General features: G+C 43.7%; 1 protein-coding gene and 1 pseudogene across 1 annotated transcript in view; one reads left to right on the plus strand and one right to left on the minus strand.

The window, feature by feature from the left end:
• The window catches only part of LOC124804991 (bumetanide-sensitive sodium-(potassium)-chloride cotransporter), a 309,377-nt gene that overhangs the window by 264,723 nt on the left and 19,295 nt on the right, over window positions 1–25,359 (minus strand). The gene's annotated exons all lie outside the window — the stretch shown is intronic.
• Window positions 10,278–10,395, plus strand: LOC124709210 (annotated as a pseudogene).

Consider the following 25,359-nt stretch of genomic DNA (forward strand, 5'->3'; position numbering starts at 1 on the left):
AGCAGTTCTAAGTTCTAGGGGACTGATAACCTCAGATGTTAAGTCCCATAGTGCTCAAAGCCATTTGAACTGATGGGCGCCACATTGAGCACCTTTGGGAGCAGTAATGGTACCGGTATGTAATGATATGATGTACCGTAGGCGCAAATAAAAAGTGTTTCCATTGAATTGATTCTGCATTATTATTCTTCCTCATCTCCTTCACATTAATGCAGCCAAGTTTGGTCCTCGTACGGTAATTAGTTTCCGTATTATGACGTGTTACATACGGAAAGTTTAATTATAACCACCCAGTATTTAAAAGTCGCTGCTGGATTGCTGTTTATTCTTTTGTTTTACTGTCCTTGTAAGTATACTTCGATAAAACGAATATCGGAGTAATTTGAGAGCGCTCTATCGGATTGTTCTGTAAAAATAATTTTGGTTGTAAAGGGGAACGAACCGAGGCTTTCTGTTGAGTTTGGGAGTCGCGTGAAAGACGTGACGAACAGTTACAGTCTGGGTTGACTCCGGGTAGAGAATGCAAACACGAAATTACAAATAGCTGCCAGAGAAAATGAACCTGACGACTCTTCGGAGAGAGACCCAGTATATCGATCTAATTCAGTTGCTCGTGAGTTAAAGTACTGATGAACTTCCATGAGTGCTAGTACAGCAAAACGCAACAATTTAGTTGCTCCTGATTTTAAGTACTGATAACTTCCACGAGTGCTAGTACAGCAAAATGCAACAATTTAGTTGCTCGTGAGTTTAAGTACTGATGAACTTCCACGAGTGACAGTACAGCAAAATGCAAGGTCTGGGTGCGAGTCCCGTTTTTGCACACAGTTTTAATTTGGCAGGAAGCTGACGATTCAGTTTTCCACAACAGAGAACTAAAGTAGTATGACATCAGCATTATCTCATGCCACACACGACGAGATACTACGAAGGTATTTTTCATTTAACTGAGGAGTTACACTACTGGCCATTAAAATTGCTACAGCAAGAAGAAATGCAGATGATAAACGGGTATTCATTGGACAAATATATTATACAGTACTAGAACTGATATGTGATCACATTTTCATGCAATGTGGGTGCATAGATCCTGAGAAATCAGTACCCAGAACAACCACCTCTGGTCGTAATAACGGTCTTGATACGCCTGGGCATTGAGTCAAACAGAGCTTGGATGGCGTGTACAGGTACAGCTGCCGATGCAGCTTCAACACGATACCACAGTTCATCAAGAGTAGTGACTGGCGTATTGTGACGAGCCAGTTGCTCGGCCACCATTGACCAGACGTTTTCAATTGGTGAGAGATCTGGAGAATGTGCTGGCCAGGGCAGCAGTCGAACATTTTCTGTAGCCAGAAAGACCCGTACAGGACCTGCAACATGCGGTCTTCCATTATCCTGCTGAAATGTAGGGTTTCCCAGGTATCGAATGAAGGGTAGAGCCACGGGTCGTAAGACATCTGAAATGTAACGTCCACTGTTCAAAGTGCCGTCAGTGCGAACAAGAGGTGACCGAGACGTGTAACTAATGGCACCCCATACCATCACGCCGGGTGATACGCCAGTATGGCGACAACGAATACACGCTTCCAATGTGCGTTTTCCGCGATGTCGCCAAACACGGATGCGACCATCATGATGCTGTAAACAGAACCTGGATTCATCCCAAAAAATGACGTTTTGCCATTCGCGCACCGAGGTTCGTCGTTGAGTACACCATCGCAGGCGCTCCTGTCTGTGATGCAGCGTCAAGGGTAACCGCAGCCATGGTCTCCAAGCTGATAGTCCACCCTGCTGCAAACGTCGTCGAACTGTTCGTGCAGATGGTTGTTGTCTTGCCAACGTACCCATCTGTTGACTCAGGGATCGAGACGTGGCTGCACGATCCGTTACAGCCATGCGGATAAGATGCCTGTCATCTCCACTGCTAGTGATACGAGGCCGTTGGGATCCAGCACGGCGTTCCGTATTACCCTCCTGAACCCACCGATTCCATATTCTGTTAACAGTCAATAGATCTCGATCAACACGAGCAGAAATGTCGCGATACGATAAACCGAAATCGCGATAGGGTAAAATCCGACATTTATCAGAGTCGGAAACGTGATAGTACGTATTTCTCCTCCTTACACGAGACATCACAGCAACGTTTCACCAGGCAACGCCGGTCAACTGCTGTGTGTGTATGAGAAATCGGTTGGAAACTTTCCTCATGTCAGCACGTTGCAGGTGTCGCCACCGGCGCCAATCTTGTGTGAATGCTCTGAAAAGCTAATCATTTGCATATCGCAGCATCTTCTTCCTGTAGGTAAAATTTCGCGTCTGCAGCACGTCATCTTCGTGGTGCAGCAATTTTAATGGACAGTAGTGTATTAAAACTGTTGCTGATGAGAAATGTTTTTTGCCACCAGGATTCACACTGGCGATCTCCAAGACGTGCGCCATGACAAGTCTGCATTTGCCACCTCTGCTACAGAACGGTAACACTTAAGTCGGCTACCTACCGACACTGAAACTTAATGAGGTTCGATGGTCCCCCGCGTTCACGGAAAGAAATTTGTCTGCCATAGTTACATTTTTGGTCACGGTCATGGATGTCAACACCAATATAACTACAAATGTGTATTCCTGGCAAGTACCGCTGTAACCTCGTAGCGGACACTGCGAAAAGACAGGCAAGGTTCGCTCTTGACACGACGCCTGAGGTCAGCGACCTTGTAACAGTTCCTCTGGAACAACGCCACATACGCGCTTATTCTTACAAAACATCTGGTCATCCAGGAGAGTAACCGCGCAGGCAAGAATGCACTCTTTCTAGGGTGAGCTTTCAACTGAATGCTGTCTCACCCCTGTACGGTAATGCGCTCGAAAAGGCTCAGCGGATTGGCGAAAGTACGAAATGGTGAGTCTCTGAGCATAAGCAGAGTGTCATCTGTAGCGATAGCTATAACGAAACAGTACATCTTGTATTTCTTATATCAGTGCCAAAGGGTAAACTTCGCCTTTAGAAAATTCAATTTAAAATTTGTATGGTTACTAAAAAGAGAAAAATATACCGTATTCCGATTCTATTAGGTTGTGTGCTATACACTAGAAGGTACAGTGCTATGTTTATTGTTACCCTCCTCAGTAGACGACCTCGCAGACGCACACCTGCTTGGTGGTGCTCTACTTGGAGGAAAGCGGTTTGAACGTTGTTGAGGGGCATTAATGTTCATCATTACTATTTAATCGCAGGGCACGGAAAGTCCCTGAGCATCAGACTTTGCGTCATTGTCCTGGACTAATTCCTGAACTTTCCGCAGTATTTCCATATGCGGAACCCCGTGCAAACCTCCCCTACCCCCTCCCATTCCAACCCCCCACAAAAAAGTTACGTTTCAGTAGAAGCGTTAATATTTGTGTGTTTATATATCGACTTCTAAATCCCACAGCTAATTTTCAGAGAACATAGTAGCAAATTAAAAGTCTCGAAAATAGCAAGGAATTTTTATAAATTACAAGCTACATTTAAAGCTGGGTACATTTCAGTTCCTTGCATGTAATATTCTAGCCGGTAAAGGCGTATATTCCAACGCTAATCGTACCACGTATTCCACAACTAATTTTCAGAGAACATAGTAGCACATTAAGAGTCTCGAAAATGGCAATGATTTTTTATAAATTACAAGCTACATCTAACGCTGGGTACTTTTCAGTTTCTTGCATGTAATATTCTAGCCGGTAAAGGCGTACATTCCAACGCTAATCATACCTCCTATCAATAAGAAGTACGGTGCGTTTCGCAAGTCCATAGGCAGAACACATAAGCCACTGGAAGTTGAGTAAGGGAAGATAGAAAGGGGAAGACACATTGATATGTATATGAAAAAGAGTGACTCTTCCCGAATGTAGGTGGAAACAAGTGAAACAAACAGCATCTCTCTCATGTATACACTAACGCAGGCGTTAGTGATGGGAGAACTGACTTCACAGTTAACTGTTTTTTCGTTCAGTTTTTCCAGCCGAATGAAACAACCGAATGATACCAGTCTCTGCGGCACACCTCAGGTGTATGAATGTTTCCAGTAACTCTCTGGGACTGATTAGACTCACTTAACCTTACGCAATCGACTGACAAGTCTCTGACACATACGGCCGTTGTGTGAATGTTTTCATTCAGTCTCTGTGCTATTGTATGAATGTAATTTCATCTGCATACTTTTTCAGCGTTTTTGATTATCACGAACCGCAAGTAGGGTAGCCAACTTTTGTAGAAAAAAATAATGAATTTGATTTCATGACAAGGTGAATAAAACGTATACTCGTATTCCTAAAAATGAAGTATTTTCAAAATTTATTTAGCAAAATGCGAATATTTCGTGCTTCTGCCGTGAAATATGGTTTTTTGGTTGGTTGTAAAAGTTTAATAAGTAGTAATACATTATTTAAACATACATTTATAAACGAATAATTACTTTTATATTCACATTTATTGAAGCTCTGTCTCTCTCTTCCTGCCAGTTTACACGAAAACCGCTAATTCTATTTCGGTAAATGCTGAGGTGACGTGAACGGAAAACATATAAGGTAAATTTATTTTATTCTTTGTTGACTTAATTACTTGCTTTTTAAAGCATATACTGTCATTTGTCGGAGTATTTTTTTCGAGAAATATTTGTCATTATCCGTTAATTTTCTTTGAATTGCTTAATTTTAGTTTCATAATATGAACCGTCCTTGCAGATATTGTACACTGCAGTGAATTTATATTGACCATCACTTTTTATCGAATTATATGATTTCTTTCATTCCAACTTTACGGACCGTTTCGGCATTCTGATCCACACACAAAGTTCACTATTAAAGAACGCCTGTTTATATAGAATGCTACATATTGGCATTTAACAAAATGCAAATATTCGAACGCCAATAACAGTGGTGACAGACGACAACAGAATGCAGTCAACAATAGTGATTTAACCATAGCAAAACTATAGAAAGATGCGGCACACAACTGAATGCATGGGTATGTGTCGGTTGCTCCCATGGACTGGTTTCACTCGAAAGAAATGAATGAACAATTCAACCGTCATGTAGAACCTCAACCGAATGAGTTGGTTGTTTTCCAACAATAGACTGCGACTCGATTGTTTTGATTCGGTCATTCCCATCATTAATAGGCGTAGTCTTAAGATCTATGCCCACAGTCGTAGTGGTATGTGATATACTGATAACAGTATGCGCACTCTTCGATTTTACATCGTTTAAATTATGACGTTTACAATGTTGTGATGGTTTGTTACTATTATGGTTCTTAAATTAATTACATGGCACATGTTGTTCTCAAATTATCGGCCGAATACTTTCCAGATGCTATATTTCCCTCAACTGCAAATTCTTGGATGTTATGCTAAAGCGATATACTCTACGCCCTAATAAGTACTGTTGTTGTGGCCTTCAGTCCAGAGACTGGTTTGATGCAGCTCTCCTTGCTACTCTATCCTGGGCATGGTTCTTCATCTCCCAGTACCTACTGCAACCTACATCGTTCTGAATCTGTTTAGTCTATTCATCTCTTGGTCTCCCTCTACGATTTTTACCCTCCACGCTGCCCTCCAATACTAAATTGGAGATCCCTCGATGCCTCAGAATATGCCCTACCAACCGATCCCTTCTTCTAGTCAAGTTGTGCCACAAATTTCTCTTCTCTCCAATTCTATTCGATACCTCCTCATTAGTTATGTGATCTACCCATCTAATCTTCAGCATTCTTCTGTAGCACCACATTGCGAAAGCATCTATTCTCTTCTTGTCTAAACTATTTATCGTCCACGTTTCACTTCCACACATCGTACTGATGAACTGTATACCCTCCTTCTCTTACCTCTCTTCCCAGAACCGAAATCAGAATCCACGACTGAGTGTGTCGCATGGAGTGAGTGAATGCGGCACTACTTGATGATGATGCGCCAGTCGGATTGGGAAGTGGTATTCGCCGCCGCCCCCCCCCCCCCCCACCCCTCCGTTTTGGTGCTATTCGATAGGAGTTTACTGTTATAAACTCAATCACACCACACTACACACACACACACACACACACACACACACACACACACACACACACACCCATTAGGCACCAACACTCAACAGGTACGCCTGAGAGATTTCTCATACACTGAGGTGACAAAAGTCTTGGGGTACACCTTAATATCGTGCCGGACCTCCTTTCGTTCGGCGTAGTGCAGCAAGTCGACGTGGCTTGGACTCAACAAGTCACTGGAAGTCCTCCGCACAAATACTGAGCCATGCTCCCTCTAGAGACACTCATAATGACGAAAGTGTTGCTAGTGCATAAGTTTGTGCTCGTACCGACCTATCGATTAAATCCCAAAAATGTTTTCCCGGGTTCGATTCCCGGCGGGGTCAGGGATTTTCTCTGCCTCGTGATGGCTGGGTGTTGTGTGATGTCCTTAGGTTAGTTAGGTTTAAGTAGTTCTAAGTTCTAGGGGACTGATGACCATAGATGTTAAGTCCCATAGTGCTCAGAGCCATTTGAACCATTTTTTTTAACCAAAAATGTTCGATGGATGGTGGCCAAATCATTCGATGGATGGTGGCCAAATCATTCGCTCGAACTGTTCAGCACGTTCTTCAAATTAGTCTCGAACAACTGTGGTCCGGTGACATGGCGCATTGTCACCCATAAAAATTTCATCATTGTTTCGGAACATGAAGTCGTGAATGGCTGCACATGGTCTCCAGGTAGCCGAACAGAGGCATTTTCAGTCAATGAACGGTTCAGTTGGTTCATAGGACCCAGTGCATTCCATGTAAACACAGCCCACACCTTTATGGAGCCATCACCAGCTTGCACAATGCCTTGTTGACAACCTGGGTCAATGGCTTCGTGAGGTCTGCGCCACCCTCGAATCTTACCATCAGCTCTTACCAGATGAAATCTGCACTATCTGATCAGGCCTCGGTTTTCCAGCCGTGCAAGATACAACCGATACGGTCATGAGCCTAGAAGACGCCCTGCGGACGATTTCGTGCTGTTAGCAAAGGCACTCGCGTCGGTCTTCTGCTGCCAGAGCCCATTAACTCCAAATTTCACCGCACTGTCCTAACGGATTCTTCTTCTCCGGGACTTATCCAGTGTCTTCACAGAGTCGGCATGTTATTACAGATTTGGTAATTTCGTGGGTTCCCAATTCCCCACGAGTCGAATTTCTGTACTCCATCTATCTGCATCTCACGTTATCGCATGTACAAGTGGGGGAACGTTTTCTAAATGTGTGCGAAATCTTACGATTGAAGCGTTATGTGAGTATTATTTCGGTACTCGCCTAGTCGGATGTTGGAAACCGCCTAAAAGTCACATCCAGACAAGCTGGTACACAGGCCATCGTCGTTAATCTCCCGCAAGGACTGGGTCCGTTTCCGGCGCGTCTCCCTGTGTCCCGGAAGCGGGTACTTTAGTGCGCTGGACTATCCGGGCGGGTGATCTTTTCTTAAGCCTTTACCAGAGGTTATGTAAGATCCATTAACGTAAAATGAACAACAGTGGAGATTTCATCGTATTTTACGTTTAATTCAGCCTTTTGTGTAATCTCTTGCTGAAGGGGTCCTCGCTACATTGTAGTGCTGGGAACTATGTGCCACGTGAGAAAGGAAGGAGAAAAATACGACAGTTTTCACCAGAAATGAATGTCAACTGCGAGGAAGGCGTTTGACAATTGTCAAGGATTATGACTCTTATGCTGCATGTACTGCGAAGTCGTGCTTATTCTGGAAGCTTCATCACGATAAAAAGTTCTATTATTTTGTGTCATTGTAGATAAGAAAGACATAGGAATATTCCCTCCCGTCTTGGGTAAAACACAGTAGAAGCATAGAGAGAACAAAGTAAATTGCGCGGTTATGTTTCCGTTGCTGAAGTCGCTTAACGATGCCTACGCTTTAGGCGGAGGTAGCTGGTTCGAACCATTCTGATGGACATTGGTCCTTCGGATGGGAACGTTAGGTTCAGCAACAGCCTTGGTGCTGCTTGAAAGGAGTGACGTTTGTGGGTAGCGGGTTTTCATCTCTCCTCTCTCTGATCGCCGTAAGAAACTACATTCTACGAACATTAATTGTAGTCACCTATAGTACAGAGCTGCATTTAACGCACAATTGTCACACCTCGGGATTGCAGGGTGTCATTGTTTGAGCGAAGGAAGGAGAAAAAATTCGAATTAGGTGCTTGAGCCTAACCCTGAGACTTTCTTCCGCGACGATGCCGTTCAGCTCATTCCTTTCTGCCACTATCTTGGTCATCAAGGGGCTGAGTGAATGTTTTCTACCGGTACAAAAGAGTCTGTCGATCTCCTAGAATTGTTATGACAAGTAGAAATATTAAAATAAAATTTGAGGTGGGGAAATTCTGGAGCATGTAGGAAAAAGAAAGGCAAACGGCCTAGCGGCAGTGGTAACACCAGTTCCCGTCAGATCACCGAAGCGCTTTCGGGAATGGCTTCCACTTGGATGAGTGACCGTCTGTCCGGATCTGCCGAGCACTGTTGGCAAGCAGCGTGCAATCAGCCCTTGTGAGGCAAACTGAGGAGCTGCTTGACAGAGAAGTAGCGGCTCCGGTCACGAAAACTGACGACGGCCGGGAGAGCGTTGTCCCGATTACATGCCCCTCCATATCCACATCTAGTGATGCCTACAGGCTGACCATGACACGTCCGTCGGTCGATTGTTACCGTTTGGCCTTGAGGAACTATTAATAATCAGTAATATCCTGTGATGTGCAATAAGGACGGAAGTCTCAAACTAAGCAATTTGGTATACTTTCTCCTGTGGATGGAGATTATACAAGGGGCGTTCAAAAAGAAACGAGCAGGAGGCATTATTACAGAAAGCAGTACCTGTATGTTACCAGTATTGACCCTGGCTGTTGAGACACTTGTCCCTCTGTGACACAAGGTGGTGAATGGCTGTCTCATAAAATTCCCGGGGCTGCGATGTGAACCAGATCCGCACGTACAGCTGAACGTCGTCGTTCGAGGTGAATCGTTCGCCCGTCAGAGCCTTTTTAAGAGGACCAGAAATGGCGTAATCACAGGGAGAGAGGTCCGGACTGTACGAGGGTGGCCAAGAACCCATTTGAATTTCTGCAGGAGTGCCGCGACTGTGTTGTCGTAAGAGGCTTTCCATTGTCGTGGAGCAGAATGACCCCACGGGTGAGATTGCCTCGTCGTTTTGATTTGATCGCTTGGCGAAGGGTGGTCAAGTTTTGCGAATAGCGCTGGGCATTCACTGTTGTCCCGTGCTGCAGGAAGTGCAACAGAAGGGGGTCATCCTGGTCAAAGAAGAACGTCAGCATAACCTTTCCTGCACTCGTTTGGACGACGACGTCCAGCTGTACGTGCGGAACTGGTTCACATCGCAGCCCCGGGAATTTTATGAGACACCCATTCACTGCTTTGTGTCAGTGGGACAGTGGTCTCAACAGCCAGTGTCAATACTTTTAACATACAGGTACTGGTTTCTGTAATTATGCCTCCTGCTCGTTTGTTTTTGAACGCCCCTTGTATATCCTGTGATGTGCAACAAGGACGGAAGCGTCAAGCTAAACAATTCGATATCTTTTTCCTGTGGATCCAAATTATATTTTTGGAAATGCCTGAAAGTGCAGAAAGTTAGGCACCATTTAAAGGCTAATAGGGGTTTATTCTAATGATCTGATGAAAGACGTCCAGGTGTATACGGACTGGACAGCGACTACACTATATAGGTTGATCCGCACATAAAACCAGCACGATATTGGAAGCTTCTCCAGTATTAATTTTAGGTGTCTTCATTTTTTCTTTTTCTCTTATTCTCACTGGCAGACTCGTCCGTCTCCGTTGCTGAGTCGTCAGCGCAGTTGATTACCGGGTTCGATTCCCGGCCGGGTCGGAGATTTGGTCCGCTCGGGGACTGGATGTTGCGCTGCCATCATCATTTCATCATCAGCGATGTGCAAGTCGCGGAAGTAGCGTCAGATTTAAAAGACTTGCACTAGACAGCTGAACAACCTCAGATGGTGTCTCCCAGCCAAAAATTCCATACGATCATTTTATTTCACCAGCAGGCTTATGATCGATGCAGGCTCAGTTGGCGGAGATATCGATAGCCTCGAAATACTTTCGCCAGCAATGGCTTCGAAGCCTTGGTAGGCTATACCATACTCTCTTATTTATAAACCAGTAAACCACCACCGCTGATTATTTAAAGAATCGACCTCTTTTGTATAACACTTCATGTCTCCTGGCAACGGCCTTGCCGCAGTGGATACACCGGCTCCCGTGAGATCGCCGAAGTTAAGCGCTGCCGGGCGTGGTTGGCACTTGGATGGGCGACCATCAAGGCCGCCATGCGCTGTTGCCATTTTTCGGGGTGCACTCAGCCTCGTGATGCCAATTGTGGAGCTACTCGACCGAATACTAGCGGCTTCGGTCAAGAATACCATCTTACGACAGGGAGAGCGGTGTGCTGACCCCACGCCCCTCCTATCCGCATCCTCCTCCGAGGATGACACGGCGGTCGGATGGTGCCGGTAGGCCACTCGTGGCCTGAAGACGGAGTACTTCTTCTTCTTCATGTCTCCTGAACTGTTTGTCGTACAGTGATACGATCTTGCAAATACATTCAATGGTGTACGTGGTTACTGTCTGCAAAATGTGTTGCGAATAGAGCTATAAGTAAAGGAATAATAAATTAAATTGTCATGATTGTTGCTGCGGTTTTCTGCATGAACAATGAAATTTTTTCCTTTCATCAGATTTTATTAAAGGTCTGAAATTATGTTGGTTGTAAATCGATACATGTTCTGATTCTCACATATTGTATGAATATAGTCTGGGTAATGTGCGCGCCTTTATTACGGTGTCTCAAGACACATCCACAGTTTCTAACTGTAGTATTTGAGTTACTATGTTAAACCTTTCACACAACAGCTCTTAATGAGCAGTATTTTAAATTTTTAAATTCAGTCAATAACTGTACGAAATATTGAGAATCAAAGCTTTGTTCTCAATGGAAGCCGTGTGACAGGCGACCTACAACTAGGATCAAGCCACGATTTGTGTTTTGGTGTTAATGCAGCGTGCCAAGGGGGCGGAAATTGCCTAGTCCGGCTGCTGCTCGTCTCCGACCATTGGTGCGGGATGACTCAGAATGCTGCGGCGAGTCCATTACTTGTCCTCGGACGGCAGACGGAGATGAGAAGCGAATGCGATGTGATTGATGCATAATACGGCAATCATCCCTTGTGTGGTCAGACGGGGGCGACCGGAACATTGACTCTCGTTCATATATAGTCCAATGTTGGGCCTATGGCAGATCCGAATGTCCCAAAAATCTGGATATTGTACGATTCAATCAGCTTGCCAAATGGACACTCGCAATGAGGCTCCTTTGAGTCTCTCTCAGGTGGTGGTAACATGGCATCTCCGCGTCCTTCAGAATAATCACTCAACGTACGACGCTGCTCACGACCCTTATTCGTACTTACCCTTCTAGACCTCTTTAAAACACTAAACACCAACACTATTATACTCTTCTGGACACTGTACCTGTCACAGAGAACTGCCACCTTTCATCATTTACATAGCGACGTATGGTGTGCACGTGGATCACGTTACATTGAAACCCAATCATGTCTTCTGCTTGCTTCACCGCAGGCATTTTATGTTTTTAACGCCATCGGAATTGAAGGGTCGTTGAAAACAGAAATGCAGCTTCTTATAAAATGCTGTAAATTTTTTGCCTGCACAGCGAGAGATGTTTTTTTTTTGTGGTTTTAGGGCGCACAGCTACAATGGTCATTAGCGCCCAGAGTAAGTTAGGAATGCACCGCGAGGCACAAGGTTAAAACAGCAACTAAAAGGGACAACACTATAAAAGACATATTAACAGGCATAGGATTAAAAAAACAGCATAATTAAATGTCCTTAGACAGGTTTGTCAAGTGGATAAAACGAAGAACGCGAGCAGCTGCTCCTGGGTCATCCGCTAAAATGGCATCCAGAGTACATGGCATGCCAAGATCAACGCGCATTGTATTAAAATTCGGACAGGACGTTAAAATGTGGCGTACCGTTAGCAATTGCCCACATGGGCAGAACGGTGCTGGCGTAGCCGTCAGCAGATGGCGATGGAGCGAGAGATGTGTGAACTTTGAAATATCGGACAGCCTATACAATGCATGTTCTTCCCCATTAGCCTGTTTTACAAGGGAAATCAGATGGAACTGCTCCATTAGACTGCTTTACAAGGGTAATCAGATGGAACTGTTCTGTGTCGACAGGTTTGGCGTTCATATTTAACGTATTTACTCCCTCCGTTTTGTGTACAGATTCATTTTACACCAAAACAAGCGCCATATTTCTCTATTCCCCTTTTAAGGCGCTCTCAAATAGTGTTTATAGGTACATAGTTCCATGTTATGCAATGATAGATGCTACTATTCGTTCACAATGTCCTGAGCAAGGACTGCCTACTTGTGGATCGGCTAAAGCCGCTAATCAGTCGACTTCGGGCCACGAGTGTTTTGTGTCCGGTCCTGTTCCCTTGTATACAGCAATCATTACGAAGTGACTGTCGTGCCCTGAAGTGCCAAAGCGGAAAGTTCGAATGCCTCTCGCTCCCCCCCCCCCCCCCCACCTTCCGCCCCTCGTTCCCCTCACAGACTTGTTTATTCACTGACTTACTGACTCTGAGACTGTCGATGATCAGGATGTCGTGAACAAACCGTACAATACTTCAGTACATAAAATACCGAAAAAAGCATTAACCATACAGAGAAGTAAAGTTTGTTCATTTCATCCAAAAGCTTTGTTTGGTTTGCCCAACAATTAATGGAATGTCTGGGTTGCGCAATTTGAGCAGGAAATTGTATAACCTGTTTCTACACTCCCCTTCCACACAATGATAATTTGCAGTGAGAAGCAGTACATTTTATTTTGAATACTGTCCCATGCGTAGAAATGTCCCATGATGTGTAACAAAACAAATACGTAAAAGTAGCTTATTTAACTTAGAGGAAAGACCAGATTGAAGAGGAGGAAGAAAACTGCCCATCACATAGTGTGGCGGAGGGAAGAAGGGGTGTGCGTGTGGGGGGGGGGGGGGGGGGGGGGAGAAGGGATGTGGAAGCAGGGAACGTGCTCTGCCTACCTCCTGCAATGCTGTTACTACACATGTGCTTTGTACTTCACACCGGACATCACTGTACTGTGAAAGTGACTGGGAGGAATGCTTAAAAGGTATGACGAAACTGCCTTGTCGGACTTCTCGTTTTCGGAGATGGTATTTAGCATCAAAAAATTGTGTGTCAGTTACCAAAAGCAAATTCCTGTGCAACTGACAACTGCTCTTCTTGCTAAACTTCTTGTTATAAAATCATACATGACTGAGGGGACCATAAGCAGCAGCTGCAGTAGGCCCCAGAATTATTTCGCCACATATTTTAAAAATCATAGTCCTGGCAATGCAACAATACAATCATATAATTTATACTACGAGGCGCCGGCCGCGGCGGCCGTGCGCTTCTAGGCGCTGCAGTCCGGAACCGCGGGACTGCTACGATCGCAGGTTCGAATCCTGCCTCGGGCATGGATGTGTGTGGTGTCCTTAGGTTAGTTAGGTTTAAGTAGTTCTAAGTTCTAGGGGACTGATGACCTAAGATGTTAAGTCCCATAGTGCTCAGAGCCATTTGAACCATTTATACTACGAGGCTGTGCACAGTATTTTCATTGTTAGACCAATGACGTTGTCTGTGGTCGTACTCAAAATACTAGCTGTCCAAAGTCGGTCGACTACTACGGCCGTTTGGAGAAAATTGTTCCACTGGAGCGAATTATAATTTAGCGCCCCTGCCCTCCCACTCCATTTTCTCTCGTACACTTTCGCCCGTCTCAATTTTCCTACTGACTGTGATACGCACTTTATGTCAATCTTGTACTTGGGCCGCTTGACGACCCCCTCAGCTTCGCATCCCAACTCTTATCTTGACATCCCAAGCTGCGGCTAGTTTCGCTTGGGCCTTAAACAGCCCCGACTGATTCAGAATTAGGGAGCTTGGCTATCATCAAATGTGCAACAAATAATAAGTATTATGGTAACGATGCCCAGTGCTAAACATTGTTGTAATGTTAGAACGTGATGCGGACAATCAGTGGAAGAAGCTACATTAGAATCAACACTGCAACATAGTTTGATATAAATTTTGTTTGTCTGTTGTTATCAGGCACCGCTGTCACGTTATTTGGTTGTATATGAAGCAGTTGTCAACGTGAATAGGAGGTGGTGTTACTCTCTCATCAAACAGATGTAGGAAGTGAAATAGGTGATTTTACACTTAAGGATGGTAGGTCGCAGCATGTTACACTTCAATTCGTTCTACACGATCAACGTTTCAACCCCCATCCTGGGATTTCTCAGATTCTGTGGTGTTCACAGTTAGCTGAACACTCATTGGTCGTGTAGAAGAAATGAAGTGTAATATAACACTGGCTAACGCCCTTGAATCTTTTACCTTCAGTGATTTAAATGTTATTCCTGCAGGCAGCAAAACAGAATGTTCGTTAATGGGTAATCGTATTCACAATGATACCTACACAACCCTGATTACTGATGCTTAATATATGTAAAGAAGATTTAGGAGCGAAATTAATGAGATATTATGCGTCAGCTTGGAGCCATTTACGTTGGAAGCACTGAGCTACAGATAGACAGAGAACAATAACTTATCTTTGAGCAGCTAATCGGATAATGTTTGGAAAGAACCTGCTGAAACTGGAAATTAATATCTAGAACTGAACACTAGGTCAATTGCAAGTGTATATATATATATATATATATATATATATATATATATATAGTATATTTTGACTTTCAACAGGGACTCACGCACAACCATATCTATTGTGCACATCACGTGCCAGCACATAACCTTCTTATAAGCCTCGGCAGCCAGTGAGATTCAGTCTTTCTCCGGAAGCCTTCCATGTTTAGCGTTGAACGGCGATAAAAGTTAGTGTCCAGACTGCGACTTGGCCGTGCTTCAGTCGAAATGCAATTTTATTCATTGTTCTCCGCAGTAACACTTCGTACGGCTTGGTAACGCTGAAGGTTTTTGCCGCCACGCTTAAGCAACAATCATCTCTTCTACATTCCCTAGCACTCACCGTCTTTGCGTACAGGAGCCATCCTCAATTATAACGGTGCACAGTGCCAAGTTTGGGCTAGATGCATCGCAGCATTGACTAGAAAGACATCAAAAGCTTTTTGTGCCCATCTTCATCCACGACTGCTTAAGGATGACCGCTCAACCGACGTCGACAACTCAGATTGGTTGGAGCAGGATATAGCAGTCTAACACATATCGTGTGTGCTATGCAGTGTTTAGAGTTCCCTCAACGTTTGTCATTAAACTGAACTGCTTTTTCTCATAAAAGGGTGCCAGGAAAGGTTCTCCTCGTGGTTACGTTTCGGGTATTTTCTATCGCAAGTTTACCTTACGCGACAAAGTTGACACAAATGGTTGTAACAGAACACAAACGGTCAATATTGTCGGCAACTTGGCATTGTTGAAGGGTGGTGGTGTGGGAGGGGGCACTGTGTCATAGCGGGGGAGAGTGGCAGGCGCGAGCAGCTGACAGTTCGGTAAAACCTTAACGTCTCAGATGCGTTCTTACAGACCGCTAGCGATTATTGTTGCTCTGTTACTAATGCATAAGGGTGCGGTAGAATATTACAGCGAGTTGTTCTTTCCCGAAGCGCAGTGATTTCCTTCGTCAGTAGCCGCTTTAATGTGATGTGAACCTATACTAATTACTGCTACTTTCGTGAAAGCGGTCACTGAGGCTGCACCTGCGACTTTCGTTATGGATTCAATAGCCAAGTCTTCGTCTGCTGTTCATGTTACGGCCCATGACTTTGACGATAGTGTTTTAAAATCGTCTGAGGACAGTTTAGGAAGTGATGTTTGACTGGATAGTGACAAGACCTTGGAAGTGAACATAATTCAGGATAGGAATAGTGCGAAAGTGAAGACGACTTTGTTTTCCCACCTGTGAAATTCTTGAACTAAACAAATGATCAAAATGATGAAGTCAGAATTGTAGAGACTGAATCTTTAGTTAGGGTTCTGCTAGAAATAAATTTAGTTGAAACAAATATCGCTGGTGGTCGAAGCCACTATGAACAATGGCCAATGGCATTATGTTGGACGTAAGTTGGGTGAATGCGTTGTCTTTCACAATTCCTAGAAAGACGATACTCAGGTGATCCCCTCTAATTTTGCTTGCAACGGCCGGCCGGGGTGGCCGAGCGGTTTTAGGCGCTACAGTCTGGAACCGCACGAACGCTACGGTCGCAGGTTCGAATCCTGCCTCGGGCATGGATGTGTGTGCTGTCCTTAGGTTAGTTAAGTTTAAGTAGTTCCAAGTTCTAGGGGACTGATGACCTCAAAGGTTAAGTCCCATAGTGCTCAGAGCCATTTGAACCTTATTTTCCCCTGCAAACGCGTTGGTGACACCACGAATAAAAAGTGAGTCAACAACTGTCACGTAGTCCGTGAATTTTGTGTATCCATTCACCATGTTTTGGGGTTTTGGGTGTAACAGAACAAAGATTATAAGTCGTCGTTCAACGATAGGAAAAAAGCGAAATATGCTCGACCTGTACCCCAAAAAAGAAGAGAATGACGTCTTACATTTGTCATTGTTGCAAGAAGCCAGTGTAGCTTGGTTTCCTCACAAAAATTTATAGTGGATGCAAAGAATTTTCATGTTTTGAATGTTTTGTTGGAGTTTTTGTGTTTTTATTATTACGTGTATAATAAACAAAAATACATCAAAAAGTGAAATTCAGATGCAGGGAATTTGAATTTTCATGGCATTAACATTATCCTGAAATATACGTACATTTTGTGCAGTATTTTGTTGAAAACCATTTTTTCGTAAAACTAAAAATATTAATGTAACCTTTTGCATAAAAATCTGAACTGTTTCATCGAAACTGCTGAGTGCAATTCTTATGGCTATTTAAACATATTGCTCTATCAGATTAACGTAGGAAAACACACGATTCTAACTGTGCAGATGCAACGTTATTCGTCCTGCAAAATTAAAATGCTGTTATTTCCTAAAATATAACACAAGAAATGTAAAGAAAGATTCTGAAATGAAGTTTTTGTTGTTGCCTTGATCGCATGTATGTATACTGGATTACCAGTTTCAACAGCAGTAATCTGCCACCTTCAGTTCCACCTTATACAGTTTATGAAATCATCTGAAAATGGATCTTAGTCCTGTCTAAGCTAGCAATCCGGTGTACATACACGCAATCAATGCAATAAAAAAATTCATTTCAGAAGCTTTCTTACATTGAATTGGTTGATCGCTCTCCGGCCGGCAATGTTAGGTATTCATAATAACACAAGCACTTGTGTAATAACTGTCACAAAAATATGCAGAATGGTGTACAAAACCCAAATAGTTACAATGTCAGAAATTTTCAACACAGTCGTATTTTAACTGTGGGTATAATCTGTCTGCAAACTGGAGTACGAGCAGGCGATTCTCCCTCTCGCTATAAGTGATGGGCACAAGCGAATGAAAACAATCGATTCGGTCTGTTGTTGGTCAGTTGTTAGAAAACAATCTACTCATTTGCTTTTAGTTTTAAATATCGGCTGAATTATTCATTCATTATTTTGAGTGAAACAAATCTATGGGAGCAATTAAATGGAAACAGTTGATTTAGTCGGGTGTAGTTTTACGCATCGGTTGTATTATTATTCGTTCACTTCTTTCGCTTGAAACCAGCCTCTGGGAGCAACCGAATGAAAACAGTCGAAACAGTCCAGTGGTGTTCTGCATACTTACTGTGTTTGTTATACATTCATTCTTTTCATGTGCTGGTTGAAGTATGTTTTCATTCATTTAACTGGAATCACTGTTTAGTGGTTTAGTTGTCTAAATTACTCAGATATTTTTGTGAGTGAAACCAGTCTGTAGTACTTTCATTAGTTGAAATAAGGCAGTGGTGTACCAACCAGGGTACACGTAAAAGCTTCGTTGGGAGTACAAAGTTGGCCCAGCATGAAAGTTCACAAAAGCGGTACGTGAAGAAGAAAGGAATACTGCTACCATTTTGCAACTGTTTGCATTCCGTTTTAGTGACGAGATGTGATTGATGTCCATTAATCTCTGGCTTGACGTCAGCATCCCGCTGCTGTAAGCGCCAGGGTGGCAGACGGCGGGAGGAGGTAGTCAGTTACCGCTAGCGCTGGTGGTCCTGGCAGTGTTACGCTCGTACCAGCCATCGTGCCATCTCCTCGCGCCGGCTGTAATCCTGGCCCTTGCAGCAGCAGGAGCAGGTTACGGCGGTGGGGCTAGGCACCCGCCCCCACAGAAAAGGGGAACAAGTATATATATGTAAGTGAAAGCACTCGAACCCAGAGACTCGGTGGAAACATTCATTTTGCTGACGTAACCGACAGATACTTGTGTCGGTCGGTTGTCTCACATTAAGTGAAACCACTTAACCAGGAAACTGACATGGCCATACATAGAATAGTTTCATACAGTTGTTTCATTCGACTGAAAAAAAAAAAACCGACTCAGCGATCGACTGGCCAATCGGTTGTTGGAAACAGTTGGTTGTCCCATCTATATACACACTATTTCACAAAGGTATATCAACATTCCATAACGTACCCTATAAATAATCAGTGACATGGAGTGAGTGCAGACACACATGCATGGGAGTGCTTATTTTCTCCATCAAAAGCGATAACACTGTATGATATAGGAAGTTACAACAGCTAACACAAGAAACGCACATGGACTGCACTGCTAGATAGGAAATTGATTCTCACTCATCCTGTAAGGTAGCTGTAGCGTCCTTCAGAGAATGGCCACTTCCCCAACTACAACTGCTGCTCGCTCTTCAGGTTTTAGACACAATATAATGCTACACAAGGCCAGCAGATGGGGCTGCTACCAGGTGACGAAAGGAAGAGGGATTGTACAGGGCTCTAGGATGTTCCTCAAACAAGTCTGATGTAGTTGGCGAGTGATGCCTTCTGTGAAGGAATAACAGAAGGCATGTGTCACTTGCAGGATGCTGACTGATGTACCGAATCGTTTACCAATGACAGCCTTAGTTTATCCCATTGAACCTTCTCTCAAACCATCTTTCTCGCCAGTGCTATGTTGGCAAGCAGGAAGTGTCGCTTCATGTGCTTTTGATGCAGTCATGCCCTGTTATCTACATGTTTCAACATGTATGACTTGTCAAGTCCAGCCTACGTTTCTCCACGATGGAAGCATCCAGTGCTGGTATTTCTAATCCTTTGGTGTCATATGCATAAGGGGCACCCAAAAGTAAGTTTTTTCTTTACTTTTCACACAGAAACTGTATTGCCAAAAACAAAGACGCCATGGCATCATAAACTACACACCGTGCAGAATTATTCTACATAGTCGCCACTGACGCAGACATTTGTTGTAGTGTTGTAGTGGTGCCCTGCGATGCATGGGGCCGTCGCACAGCCTGCTCCATTTCAGCATTGGTTTGGAAATGACGTCCCGAAAGTGTGGCTTTCAGTGCAGGGAACAGGTGAAAGTCCAATGGGACAAGCTCAAGGCTATAGGCCAGATGAACCAATCTCTCCCATCCGAAACAACGAATTTGAACCTGTGCGGGCTCACCCAGTCTAAAGCCCTGATATTGCCCCATCGGACTGTCACCTATTCCCTGCACTGAAAGCCGAACTTTTGGGACATTACTGCCAAACCAGTGTTGATGTGGAGCAGGCCATGTGACAGTCCCTGGCACAGAGTGGTTTCTTCAAACCAATGTAGTCCCATGTGAAAACAATGACGAAACTTATTTTCGGAAAATCCCCCATAGTAGACTTGCAGGTATCAGTTACTGTACTAGCAAAATTGGGGAGCTGGTTCCGAATAGTATGGTTGTTGTTCGGTTTTTGTCCAGAAACGAACTGGCGATTGGTTAGTCATTCTGCAGGGGCTGTTCCAATGTTGCCCTTAGCACACGGACACTGAGGAGTGCCCTTTCACTCACGGGCAGGTGCAGTCAGTACGGCTACCCATCAGGCAGCTTTATCGTACGTGTTCTGCACATGTGGAAATGCTCAGACTGCTGTGTCGCTCACACCGACACAAGGAAGACAGTGATCAAAGTTTACAACAGTTTATTGATTTATTGACCAAGGAAAGAAACGTCTGCTTCGATAAAACAAAATCATAATTACAGTGTCTCACAGGTATGAAGACTTGACAGTATGGTGATTCCAGAGTCTGACAAAGTAACACAATTAGTATCTTCATAGACAAATACACTTCTATGGAAAATATTCTATGTCCAATATAGCTGTCCTGAATAACACCAGCATAGCACAGAAAACCCTATCCTGGATACGGTCTGATTGCACCAAGGAAACAACGACGAATGCAGCAAACAGCGGTGTCGGTCCTTACGATGGGCTTCGAGAGCGTCCTAAGACGATAGGGTGAGTACCACCCGCCCGGAGGCTAGGAGAGGCTTTCGAAGCCGGAAGAACTGACTCCGACTGACGCCGACCTTCACAGCGGCCGGCAGTGGAATACTCTGGTCACATGTGCGTGGACGCGAATAGATCCCTTGGAAGTGGCGGCTTCTGCTAGCGGAGCCGTCCGTTGCTGGGACAGGGCAAGTGCGCGACGCTACGGCGTGCAGGGGCCAAGTAGGCTGCACGTGAGCCCGAGGAGTCCAAAAGGTTGCCGAATGCTTTTGCGAAGGTCTCCGGTATAGCGAAAACCACTTGGTCACCTCTGCCCACGGGAGCGAGGCCAGGGCACTAACTAAAGTGGAAGGTGAGTCCTGTCACCAATACGTTGCAGTTGACACTGCGGGAGGCGGTTTTTATCGAATCGAGGAACATCCTCGGTCGGTGGCATGTATTAAGCCGGAAGCCTGCAGGACTGCAGATGGGCTGTCCTGCATCCGTGATGTAGCTACGATCAAACGCGTTGATATCGTCCGTCTTGTCCCTTCAGCGCTCCATGGCCATTCCTACAGCCAGTACAAAGTCTGAAGTCACGCCAGTCTTGTGGCGAGCCGAATATTTCCATTTGGCGTGACAGAGATTTTCACGTGTATTTCTTATTTAGCTGCTCAATAGTGTAAGAAAAATAAATTTAAGCAGGAGCTGTTGCAATAATATAGCAGAGGAATTAGAAATCGGTGTGCTAACTTTAGGTAGTAAGCCACAATATAAAAAACTGGCCAAGTGCGAGGAGGACTAGCGCATTGAGTGTTCCCTGCAAACTTAATTGTGTACATCGATAGTTCATCCATCCTGAGACGATTTTGCCTGTTACCGATATCGATACTGTCAAGATATCGGTCCAACAATTCCACGACCAAAATTCCAACAATAGTTCCTGAGACATCCCCGACATACAAAAAGAAGCGAGAGTGGGACTTCAGTTTACACATTTAGGCAAAGAAGATTGAATAAACTGTTTTTATTTACTTACTAAAACATGACTGCTACTTACATACCATGTTTGCATGCAGTAATATTTTTCTGTTGTGTCCCTAACGGACGAGGAATGCAATATAAGTTCTAACGTGTCCAGCTGAGTAGCTGCGTGGTCAGCGCGCAGGATCACTAAGTGAAGGGACCCGGGTTCGATTCTTGGCCAAGTCGGAGATTTTCTCCGTTCGTAGACTGGGTGTTGTATTGTACTCACTTCAGTATCGTTATAATTGGCATTAATACTGAGATGGCTGAATGACCACGGCCCGAGAGAAAAGTTGTAACAGCAAAAAGATATTTTTAAGTGATATAATTACAGTCTAACAACTTTCGTATTCTTTTCCTTTACTTTTACTGTGATACCTTGCTACTAGGAAATTGCTTCTGCTGACCCGATATCTAACTCTGAACAGAACCATACAAACAACAAATTTTCAACTGTACAGAGAGAGAGAGAGAGATAAAGCTGCACATTACATAATATTGGAAGCCGTTTAAAGAGATAGCATGAATAATTCTGTGGGAGAACAGGCCAAAGGCCTTGAAGATGATAACAGACAGAAATTACCTGTAAACAGTCAGCTAAACAGCAATTTTTTCCTTGGCATCAACTGCATAGGAAAATCGGTATTTGTGAATCACTGACAGACTACTGTGAAATATTTCGTGTTTTCATATTAGACATTTTTGCATGCTTTGCGAGGCTGACTCTTGCCTTGTGACAACATGTGTAAATACAGTTTTGTTTAATTCTGTACTCCTACTTTGTGCCGTGGTGCCGAGAAAACATACTTGCGTCTTGAATGAAATGAACGGAGCGTTCTCATCCTGGTATAGGTGGCATTGTTGATATCGTTTTGTATGCAGGGCACTCTAAAATTACCATATATATATATATATATATATATATATATATATATATATATATATATATATATAATCAATAGCACTTGTTACCACTTTTAAACGTAGGGTTTTCGTTTTCGAATTCTTACTTCACGTATTGCTCAAATGCAAAACCACAAGTAGTTTCTGAAATAGTTCTTACTCTTAACAAAACATGACACTAAATTAATATTAATCCCCGTACACGTCTATTACAGTGACCAACAGGTAACGACGTAGGGCGAAGGCAGGTTGTTGTGAGGGATGTTTGTGCCTCACTTGAGAAGGAAAAGTGATTCTCTTACGACAAAATCAAATTAAGATACAACTAGCTTTTATTTGTTAACTGCCAAATTCTAATACTGTGCGAGTCGTAGAAAATATCGGAACAACGGTTTTGAATAACCACTTTGTGTAGGATTAATAATTTCAACAAAATCTTGAGTTACGACCCTTGATAAACAGGGCCAGATGCTGAGGAATACATCCACTAATTCTACATCTTACACTGTATTTTATCAGGATAACGGGAAGCTCTGGCTTGAAAGTTAGGTACATTACAAAAAGTATTAGCAGAAGCTGTACGTGAAATTTTCAGATCCTCAAACCGACTGAATGACTAAGGAACTTGTATTAATGCACTACACTGAAGGACCCCCCCATGAACCATGGACCTTGCCGTTGGTGGGGAGGCTTGCGTGCCTCAGCGATACAGATAGCCGTACCGTAGGTGCAACCACAACGGAGGGGTATCTGTTGAGAGGCCAGACAAACGTGTGGTTCCTGAAGAGGGGCAGCAGCCTTTTCAGTAGTTGCAAGGGCAACAGTCTGGATGATTGACTGATCTGGCCTTGTAACAATAACCAAAACGGCCTTGCTGTGCTGGTACTGCGAACGGCTGAAAGCAAGGGGAAACTACAGCCGTAATTTTTCCCGAGGGCATGCAGCTTTACTGTATGATTACATGATGATGGCGTCCTCTTGGGTGAAATATTCCGGAGGTAAAATAGTCCCCCATTCGGATCTCCGGGTGGGGACTACTCAAGAGGATGTCGTTATCAGGAGAAAGAAAACTGGCGTTCTACGGATCGGAGCGTGGAATGTCAGATCCCTTAATCGGGCAGGTAGGTTAGAAAATTTAAAAAGGGAAATGGATAGGTTGAAGTTAGATATAGTGGGAATTAGTGAAGTTCGGTGGCAGGAGGAACAAGACTTCTGGTCAGGTGACTACAGGGTTATAAACACAAAATCAAATAGGGGTAATGCAGGAGTAGGTTTAATAATGAATAGGAAAATAGGAATGCGGGTAAGCTACTACAAACAGCATAGTGAACGCATTATTGTGGCCAAGATAGATACGAAGCCCACGCCTACTACAGTAGTACAAGTTTATATGCCAACTAGCTCTGCAGATGACGAAGAAATTGAAGAAATGTATGATGAAATAAAAGAAATTATTCAGATTGTGAAGGGAGACGAAAATTTAATAGTCATGGGTGACTGGAATTCGAGTGTAGGAAAAGGGAGAGAAGGAAACGTAGTAGGTGAATATGGATTGGGGGACAGAAATGAAAGAGGAAGCCGCCTGGTCGAATTTTGCACAGAGCACAACATAATCATAACTAACACTTGGTTTAAGAATCATGAAAGAAGGTTGTATACATGGAAGAACCCTGGAGATACTAAAAGGTATCAGATAGATTATATAATGGTAAGACAGAGATTTAGGAACCAGGTTTTAAATTGTAAGACATTTCCAGGGGCAGATGTGGACTCTGACCACAATCTATTGGTTATGACCTGTAGATTAAAACTGAAGAAACTGCAAAAAGGTGGGAATTTAAGGAGATGGGACCTGGATAAACTAAAAGAACCAGAGGTTGTACAGAGATTCAGGGAGAGCATAAGGGAGCAATTGACAGGAATGGGGGAAATAAATACAGTAGAAGAAGAATGGGCAGCTTTGAGGGATGAAGTAGTGAAGGCAGCAGAGGATCAAGTAGGTAAAAAGACTAGGGCTAGTAGAAATCCTTGGGTAACAGAAGAAATATTGAATTTAACTGATGAAAGGAGAAAATATAAAAATGCAGTAAGTGAAACAGGCAAAAAGGAATACAAACGTCTCAAAAATGAGATCGACAGGAAGTGCAAAATGGCTAAGCAGGGATGGCTAGAGGACAAATGTAAGGATGTAGAGGCCTATCTCACTAGGGGTAAGATAGATACCGCCTACAGGACAATTAAAGAGGCCTTTGGAGATAAGAGAACGACTTGTATGAATATCAAGAACTCAGATGGAAACCCAGTTCTAAGCAAAGAAGGGAAAGCAGAAAGGTGGAAGGAGTATATAGAGGGTCTATACAAGGGCGATGTACTTGAGGACAATATTATGGAAATGGAAGAGGATGTAGATGAAGATGAAATGGGAGATATGATACTGCGTGAAGAGTTTGACAGAGCACTGAAAGACCTGAGTCGAAACAAGGCCCCCGGAGTAGACAATATTCCATTGGAACTACTGACGGCCGTGGGAGAGCCAGTCCTGACAAAACTCTACCATCTGGTGAGCAAGATGTATGAAACAGGCGAAATACCCTCAGACTTCAAGAAGAATATAACAATTCCAATCCCAAAGAAAGCAGGTGTTGACACATGTGAAAATTACCGAACTATCAGCTTAATAAGTCACAGCTGCAAAATACTAACACGAATTCTTTACAGACGAATGGAAAAACTAGTAGAAGCCAACCTCGGGGAAGATCAGTTTGGATTCCGTAGAAACACTGGAACACGTGAGGCAATACTGACCTTACGACTTATCTTAGAAGACAGATTAAGGAAAGGCAAACCTACGTTTCTAGCATTTGTAGACTTAGAGAAAGCTTTTGACAATGTTGACTGGAATACTC

This window comes from Schistocerca piceifrons, chromosome 7 (genome assembly GCF_021461385.2).
Source record: "Schistocerca piceifrons isolate TAMUIC-IGC-003096 chromosome 7, iqSchPice1.1, whole genome shotgun sequence".
NCBI classification, from domain to species: Eukaryota; Metazoa; Arthropoda; class Insecta; order Orthoptera; family Acrididae; genus Schistocerca; species Schistocerca piceifrons.